Source organism: Macaca nemestrina, chromosome 6 (genome assembly GCF_043159975.1).
Source record: "Macaca nemestrina isolate mMacNem1 chromosome 6, mMacNem.hap1, whole genome shotgun sequence".
In the NCBI taxonomy this organism is placed as follows: Eukaryota; Metazoa; Chordata; class Mammalia; order Primates; family Cercopithecidae; genus Macaca; species Macaca nemestrina.
The window spans coordinates 65,833,522-65,842,046 of NC_092130.1; the positions used below are offsets into that span (position 1 = coordinate 65,833,522).

General features: G+C 35.9%; 1 long non-coding RNA gene across 1 annotated transcript; it reads right to left on the reverse strand.

Moving 5' to 3' along the window:
- Positions 1-1,006: 1,006 nt before the first annotated feature.
- LOC105499981 (uncharacterized) lies at positions 1,007-5,051 on the reverse strand. The gene is made up of 2 exons (XR_011624236.1): positions 4,966-5,051; positions 1,007-1,680 (listed from the first exon to the last, which is right to left on the reverse strand). It is a non-coding gene; the product is annotated as an uncharacterized lncRNA (long non-coding RNA).
- Positions 5,052-8,525: the final 3,474 nt, after the last annotated feature.

Genomic DNA, 8,525 nt, shown 5'->3' on the forward strand with positions numbered 1-8,525 from the left:
TTACTAAGTGAAAGAAGCCAATTCAAAACAACTGCATATTGTATAATTCCAACTGTATGACTTCTAGAAAAGGCAAACTATGGAGACATTAAAAAGATCTAGGGTTTAAAGGGAGGGTGGAATGAATAGGCAGAGCACAGAAGATTTTTAGGGCAGTGAAACTAGTGCGCATGTTACTATTGTAGATACATGTCATTATAAATTTGTTTAAATCCATACAATGTACATCACTGAGAGTGAACCCTAATGTAAACAATGAACTTTGGGTGATAATGATGTCAGTATAGGCTCATCAGCTATAACGAATGTACCATTCTGGTGGGGGACATTGATAGTGGGATAGTGGGGAGGCTTTGGGAAGGGGATAGGTCGGAGGTATATGGAAACTGTACTTTCTGCTCAATTGTGCTGTGGACTTAAAACTGCTCTAAAAAGCCTATTTAAAAAAAAAACAGCTTGATGTGTAGCACAAGGCCATGTTGTTATGTTAAATTTTTTAAAGGAAATTATCAAGATTGCAAAAATTATCAAAAAACTTGTTTGTATCTTTGTTCCAAATTGATTTGTGTTAAGGTTCAGTGAAAACTAAAATAGTAAACATAGTCGAGCAAATGGGCAGGAATTATGAGCATATTCTGAATGCTAAAGACACAAAGTTCTTCTCCCATGTGGTATTTGAAAAGGTTCCTCTTCTTTCCATCTTTAAATGTGAGTGCATTCATCATTCTCTTTTATTTCTTCACATTTTCCATCCACGTATTTTTTATAAAGGTAGTGGAGCCAAGAACAAAAGCATTAATCTATTGGTAGACTGATGTGGGACAATTAATTAAATCTTTAGGATCAATTTCTCAAACCTCACACTCAATGGTGGGTTCTCTATATCACTGATGTTTTCAAGGTTTAGACCTGCCTATCTAAAAGGTTTTTAAAAATATGTCCAGCTTCAGGTTATATTCAGTGCTATCACAATGGGAAAGTAATTCTAGATGAGGACATTAAAAAATCTCCTTTGAACGCCTAATTTCATTCCTTTAGTTGATCAGAAGCCTGTTAGTAATTTTTTTAATAACTCAGAGGCAGCAGCGTTGTATGAAGTTTACACGACCCCTTACCTCATTATTTTCTAAGTTAGAATTATACCAGCGTGTTTCTTTCTGACTCTAGGATGAAGTATGTTTGCTACTTCTCTCAGACCTGCCCTATCTGTCACTCTGGTTATATTTGAGTCCTGGGGTCTGGGAAGTACATTCCTGATATATTCAGAGTCAGCCAGTCTGTAACAAAGGATGAGATCCATTCCAAGGTCAAATGTTTTGATGTCTTGATGTGTTTTCTTCTCCAGAATAAAGAGGATAAAACAGGCTTGGGAAAATTCTAGCCTCTAGGGTTTTACAAACTGTACCCAGACTGGGAAGGAAGCACTATTTTTACAATGCTTCCATATTGGATCACTTTTGCATGGTTCAAAGTTGCATGGTTTCTAAAGTTTCAAACTTCAGAAAACTTAAACTCTGGTTACGAATTGTCTTCATGTTTATGGGAGGCTTTCTGCTCAATCGTAGTTGAAGTCTTGGTTGTATTTCTCTCATCTGTGAGGCAGCTCCTCTGTAAGCGCAGAAGCCTGCAGTGGTCAGCACTCAGATACTGGTGCTTTCATGAGAGATTTTTGGCCTCTCCCTGGAATGGTACAAGATTTTACAATTGGTAGTGTTATAGCCAAAATCTGCTTATCAAAATAACTACAGAAAATCTTGGATAAATGACTTCCTTACTATGTTGAGTATCTTTGTTCATCTATGACTTGATATATACAGTTGCTGACGATCATCCATGGAATAGATAAGAGCTGGAAAAATACATGGAAATGTTTACCTAGCTCACAAGAAGAAAAGGTGGCCAAACGTTTACTAGCTACAAAGCATATTAGGACTCCCATTTTCCTAGCAACTCAGTCCTGCACCAATATTTAAAACTGTTTATAAAGTGTTTAAAATTTAAAAATGTTTAAATAGAATCATCCAGGGACTAGAAGAGGGAGGAGGAATGTAAGGGGTTTTATGGTGAAAAAAGACATATTTTTGTTAGTTCTTCACTCTGTGAATAAACTAAATTATTTTCGAGTATTTCATTTTTAGCATCTGAAGTATCCTTTCATGCATGTCACCGAATCATCCTGTATTTTGAATCAAACACTTTGAGTAACTTGAAAAGTGATGTAGAAACAAAATCTTAGCTCCTTTCCCAACTCTTAATATTTTTATCTTGGTTCCTGGTTAGACTCTTGCCCTAAGTGCCTAAAATCCAAGGAAATACCCCCAACCCAACATTCTGCTTAAATGTGTTTGCCATTGACCAATTTATGTATGGTTGAGCCCACTCAAGGCAGTTGCTCCCCTTTCTTCCCCTTGTTTATATGTGTGCTGCTGTGTAGCAGAAATAAATGATGTAATTAAAATGAGGACCATATTATTTTAAATGCTCCTGAGTTAGAAAGTATATATCATATATCATTTCATTATGTGTGGCTTCATTGGACTTCATATATACTGTATTTTTATGGATCAAGAATGGTAGCAGCCCTATGTTGAACAAGTCTATTGGAGCCATTTTTCCAACAGCATGTGCTCACTTCACGTCTCTGGGTCACATTTTGGTAATTCTCACAATATTTACAATGTTTCCATCATTATTATGTTTGCTATGGTGATCTGTGATCAATGATCTTTGATGTAATGATTGTAATTTTGGGGGGATGCCACCAGCTTTGCCCTTATAAGATGACAGTGTTTAAAGGACAAAGGCATGTGTTCTGACTACTCTACCAACTGGCTATTCCCTGACTGTCTCTCTCTCTCTCTCTCTCTCTCTCTCTCCCTCCCTCTCTCTCTCTCTCTCTCTCTCCCTCTCTCTATCTCTCTTTCTCTCTCTCTATCTCTCTTTCTCTCTCTCTCTCCCTCTCTCTCTCTCTCTCTCCTCAAGCCTGGCTATTACATGAAACAGAATAATATTGAAAGTAGGTAACATAATAATCCTACAATGGCCTCTAAGCATTTAAGTGAAAGGAAGAGTCATATGTCTCTCACTTTAAATCAAAAGCTAGAAATGATTGTTTAGCAAGGAAGGCATGTAGAAAACCTAGATGTATTGTGCCAGTTAACCAATGTGTAAAAGCAAAGGAAAATTCTTGAAAAAAAATTAAATTTCTACCACACTGAACACCCAAGTGATAAGAAAACAGCAGTTTTATTGCTAAAGTAGAAAAATTTTTAGTGGTCTGGATAGAAGATCAAGCCAGCCACAATGTTTCCTTAAGCCAAAGTTAAATCCAGAGAAAGCCCTAACTCTCTTTAATTCTATGAAGGCTGAGACAGGTGGGGAAGCTGAAGAAGAAAAGTGGGAATCTAGCAAAGATGTGTTCATGAGACTTAAGGAAAGAAGTCATCTCCATAAAATAAAAGTTCAAGGTGATGCAGGAAGTTCTAATATAGAAGCTGCAGCAAGTTATGTAGAAGATCTAGCTAAAATGATTGATGAAGGTGGCTTTGCTAAATAGTAGACTTTCACTGGAGAAGAAACAGCCTTATATTGTAAGATGATCATCTAAGGCTTTCATAGCTAGAGAGGGGAAGTTGATACCTGACTTAGAAGCTTCAAAGGACAGGCTGACTCTTGTTAAAGTCATCAACTGCATTAGACACTAAGTTGATGCCAATGCTCATGGACCAAAAATCCTATAACCCTTAAGAATAATGCTATATGGACTCTGCCTGTGCTTTATAAGTGGAACTACAAAGCCTAGATGACAACTCATCTGTTTATAGTACAGTTATTGAACATTTTAAGTCTACTGTTAAGACCTGCTCAGAAAAAGAGATTCCTTTCAAAATATTACTGTGCATTGACAATGCACCTGTTCACCCAAGAGCTCTGATGGAGGTGTACAAGGAGATTAATGTTGTTTTCATGGCTGTTAACACAATATCCATTCTGCAGCCCATGGATCAAGGAGTAATTTTGATTTTCAAGTCTTATTATTTGAAAAATATACTTTGTAAGACTATAGTTCCCATATATAGAGACAACAATTCCTTTAATGGCAAATAAAAACCTCCTGGAAATGATTCACCATTCTAGATGACATAAAGAATATTCATAATTTATGGCAGGAGGTCAAAATAGCAACCTTAACAGGAGTGTGGAAGAAATGGATTCCAACCCCTTACTTTGAAGGGTTCAATGTAAAGTCACCAGCTGCATTAGTTCCTAGAAACTTGAGTTAAGGAAGCAACTGCAGATGTGGTAGAAATAGCAAGAGAACTAGAATTAAAATTGGGTTCTGAAGATGCGATTGAATTGCTGCAATCTCATGGTAAAACTTGAACTGATGAACAGTTGTTTCTCATGGATGAAAATAGAAAAAAGTTTCACGAGCTGGACTGCACTCCTGCTGAAGATACTGTGAACATTGTCAAAATGTCAACAAAGGATTTAGAGTATTACATAAGTTTAGTTAATAAAGCAAGGACAATTTTTGAAAGGACTCCAATTTTGAAAGAAGTTTTATGGTAAGTAAATACTATAAAAAATGCTACAGAGTTTTTTTTTTGTAAAAGGAAGAGTTAATTGAAGATGCAGACTTGATTGTCTTACTTTTAATAAATTGCCACAGCCACCCCAAACCTCAGGAAACACCAACCTGATTAGGCAGCAGCCATCAACAGTGAGGCAAGGCCGTCCACCAGCAAAAAGATCATGACTCTTTGAAGGTTCAGATGATTGTTAGAATTTTTTTAGCAACAAAAAATTTTTAATTAAGGTATGTGCATTTTTGGAGACATAATTCTATTGCACACTGAAAAGACTACAGTATAAACATAACTTTATATGCACTGGTAAACCAAAAATTATGGTGTGACTTGCTTAATAGGGTATTTTGCATTACTGCCATAATCTGAAACTGACCTTCCAATATATCCAAGGTATGCCTGTATAAGAAAAATGTAATATATATTTTTTCAGTTTCTGATCTGTGGATAGAGGCTTGGTGCTTCAAAAATGTTTCATTTGGATAATGCTAGGGAAAATTACATAGTACATTTCTTTTTAAAGTAGTACTGTTGTTCTCTCCCTTTTTGCTCACACAGAATATCTCTGTGAATGCAATGGATTTCCTCATTCTCAGCCAACTTTTAAGAATAGAGGTCATTTGCATAATGCTGATGTGTAGTTGCAGTTTTTTCTTTTTGGAGGCACATAGAATTCTCATTCTTTGTACACTGCTTTCCTCTTCCTCTTCTCTCTGTCATTCCCAAAGAAGATGGTCTTAATAATTTAGATCAGGGGAGTCTTCATGAGGTAGCCTCCAAAGAGCTGAGAATAGCTATGAAAGAGAACAGAGAGGAAGAAGTAATTGAGTCTTTTTCTTTATACTGGAGAAAATAACATCTTGGTGATGTGATGGTAACTCCCTCTCTCATTTATCTACCTAAAGGCCCTCTACAAGGATCTTTCACTGCCTTGGTGAGGATCTATCCAAGATCCACCTTTTCTTCACATTCAGATAAAAGCATTATCACACCTGAAAAATGTGGCCCAGACACAGTTTGGCCGTCATCTCTTTGAGAAAACATTTGTCAAACTTTCTAGCCAGGCCCTTCTTTGGGCACCCTAGTCCCTGATACACACCTCTGCCTTAGATGATATAGTGTTATTGAAATGATCTGATATGTTTACAATCTCTGTATTCCCAGTATGTATTAGTTCGTTCTCATGCTGCTATAAGGACATTCCCAAGACTGAGTAATCTGTAAAGGAAAGAGCTTTAATTGACTCACAGTTCCACAGGGCGGGGGAGGCCTCAGGAAACTTATAATCATGGTGGAAGGGGAAGCAAACGTGTCCTTCTACACATGGTGACAGCAAGGAGAAGTGCAGAGCGAGGTTGGGGGAAAAGCCGCTTATAAAACCATCAGATCTTGTGAGCACTCACTCATTATCGTGGGAACAGCATGTAGGTAACCGGCCCCATGATTCAATTACCTCCCACCAGGTCCCTCACACAACACATTGGGATAAGGGGAACTACAATTTGAGATGAGATTTGGGTAGAGACACAGCAAAATTATATCACAGTCCCTAGGATTTTGTGATCTTCAGGCACTGCAAAACTCCAGGGTAACCATTCACATTTGTAGTTACCTTAAATTTGTGTATGTCTCACAACACTTTTCAGGTGGATGGCAGTAAAACAGCTTGAGGGAGAGGAAGCACTTTGTTTCTTAAAATGTCAGCATTAGGGCTGCTGACAGGGTTAATCTTCTTTATTGCTTGGTCCTTAGAGACAGTACAGAGCTTGGCAATGAAAATGAAATTTGAAAAAAAATGTTTTTAGGATAAATAGATGAATGAACATATTGTGCTCTCGATATGTGATGTTCAAATCAAATGAAGGTATGCTTTTTTCTATAGCATTCCAAATCTATCAAACGTGTCCTCCTTCTGAATATTTATTTCTCCAAGTGGCTATAAGTGCACAGACCCATTTATAGTTTTCTGCACTTCTGAGTGTGGCTAATAGAGTTACCTCATCTCAAACGTTGCCTTTTGTTTGTTTGTTTGTTTGTTTTTTTCATGTTTATCACATTCCCAGGGCAACAACCCATCTACAACAAACGCCGTAACTTGAACTGGCTTCTGGCATTGTTAAAAACTGATCCAAGTTGGCCTCGAGTTTCTGTCTTAAAATGCTAGGTTGCTAGAACACCAATTATGGTCCCCTTAGACCAATTAAAGCTAGTGTTGTTTTAATTAGTTTCAACAAGATTGATTAGGAGTCAACAAGAGAAGCTTTGATGAAGTGAACTCATGGGCAGTATGTTGGCTGTCTTTCTAAACTGGGTTATGAGTTTGAGTATAAATCTACATTTGTTCAAAAGGTCTATCACCTTTTGTTGTACACCTATAAATGGTGGCATTTGAAAAATCAGTGTGTTTAAAAATTACACATTAAATACTAAATAGGTGTGTGCATATGATTAGCATAAAAATTGTATTCATTAAAAAAATTTTAAAGCAAGTAAAAAGGTAAAACGGCATACCCTAAAGTAATAACTATGCTATTTCTTGTTCTTCGAAAGATAATTATGTTTCATGGCAATTTTTTAAGTACAAAAGACACATGGTTATTTATAATATAAAATGATAAAAAAAGTATGAAGAATTACATAAACTTATGTTTGACCTCCTCAAGATAATCCAGTGTGCACTTTGTACTGTTAATTTGACTCATTTAAGCTTAAATTCTGATATAGGATTGTTTATAAAAAATGATATTTAGTGTATGTTTTTCTCAAGCTTGCATTCTTCATTTATTCATATAAAATAGAGAGCCATCTAGAGAGTGAACATACATCTAATTTGTTCTTTTTCTATGTCTGTATTATATTCTGCAGAATAAATATATCATAATTTATGTAACCATTTACTTGTTATTGACTATTCAGATTGTTCACCACTGTGAACAGTGATTCAATAAATACCCTTTCTTTATATGCTGACACTGTTTTTAGCCTGTAAGAAGCTCTGAAGTGGAATATCTGAGAAAAATAAATCTCTGTTCCCTGAGGATATGATCTTATATCTATAAAACCTAAAGACTGCACCAAAAAACTCTTAAATTTGATAAATGAATTCAGTAAAGTTTCAGGATACAAATCAATGTATAAAAATCAGTAGCATTTCCATAGACCAATAACAGTCTATCTGAGAACAAAATCAAGGAGGCAATCTTACTTACAATAGCTACAAAAAATATCTGGGAATATATTTAACCAACAAGGTGAACATTGCATACAAGGAAAACTACATAATGCTGATGAAAGAAATTGAACAGGGCACAAATGTAAAAACATCCCGTGCTCGTGGATTACAAGAATTAATATTGTAAAAAGGACCATACTGCCCAAAGCAATCTAAAGATTGAGAGCTATCTCTATTAAAATACTAATGTCATTTTTCACAGAACTAGAAATAACTATTCTAAAATTCATATGGAACCATAAAAGAACCTGATTAGCCAAAGCATTCCTAAGCAAAAAGAACAAAACCAGAGGCATCACATTAGCTGATGACAAATTATACTACAAAGTTGTAATAATCAAAACAGCATGGTACTGATATAAAAATAGACACATAGAACAATGGAAGAATAGCGACTCCAAAAATAAATCCACCTATCTACAGCAAACTGATCTTTGACAAAGTTGACAAGAACATACACTGGGGAAAGTACAGTTTCTTTAATAAATGATGGTGCTGGGAAAATTGGATTGCCACATATAGAAGAATAAAATTGAACCACCATCCTTCATCATATATGAAAATCATCTCAAGATGGATTAAAGACTTAAATATAAGACTTGAAACTATAAAATTACTGGGAGAAAACCTAGGGAAAGAACTCTTCTGGACATTGGTCTAGGCAAATAATTCATGGCTAAGACCTCAAAAGCACAAGTAACAAA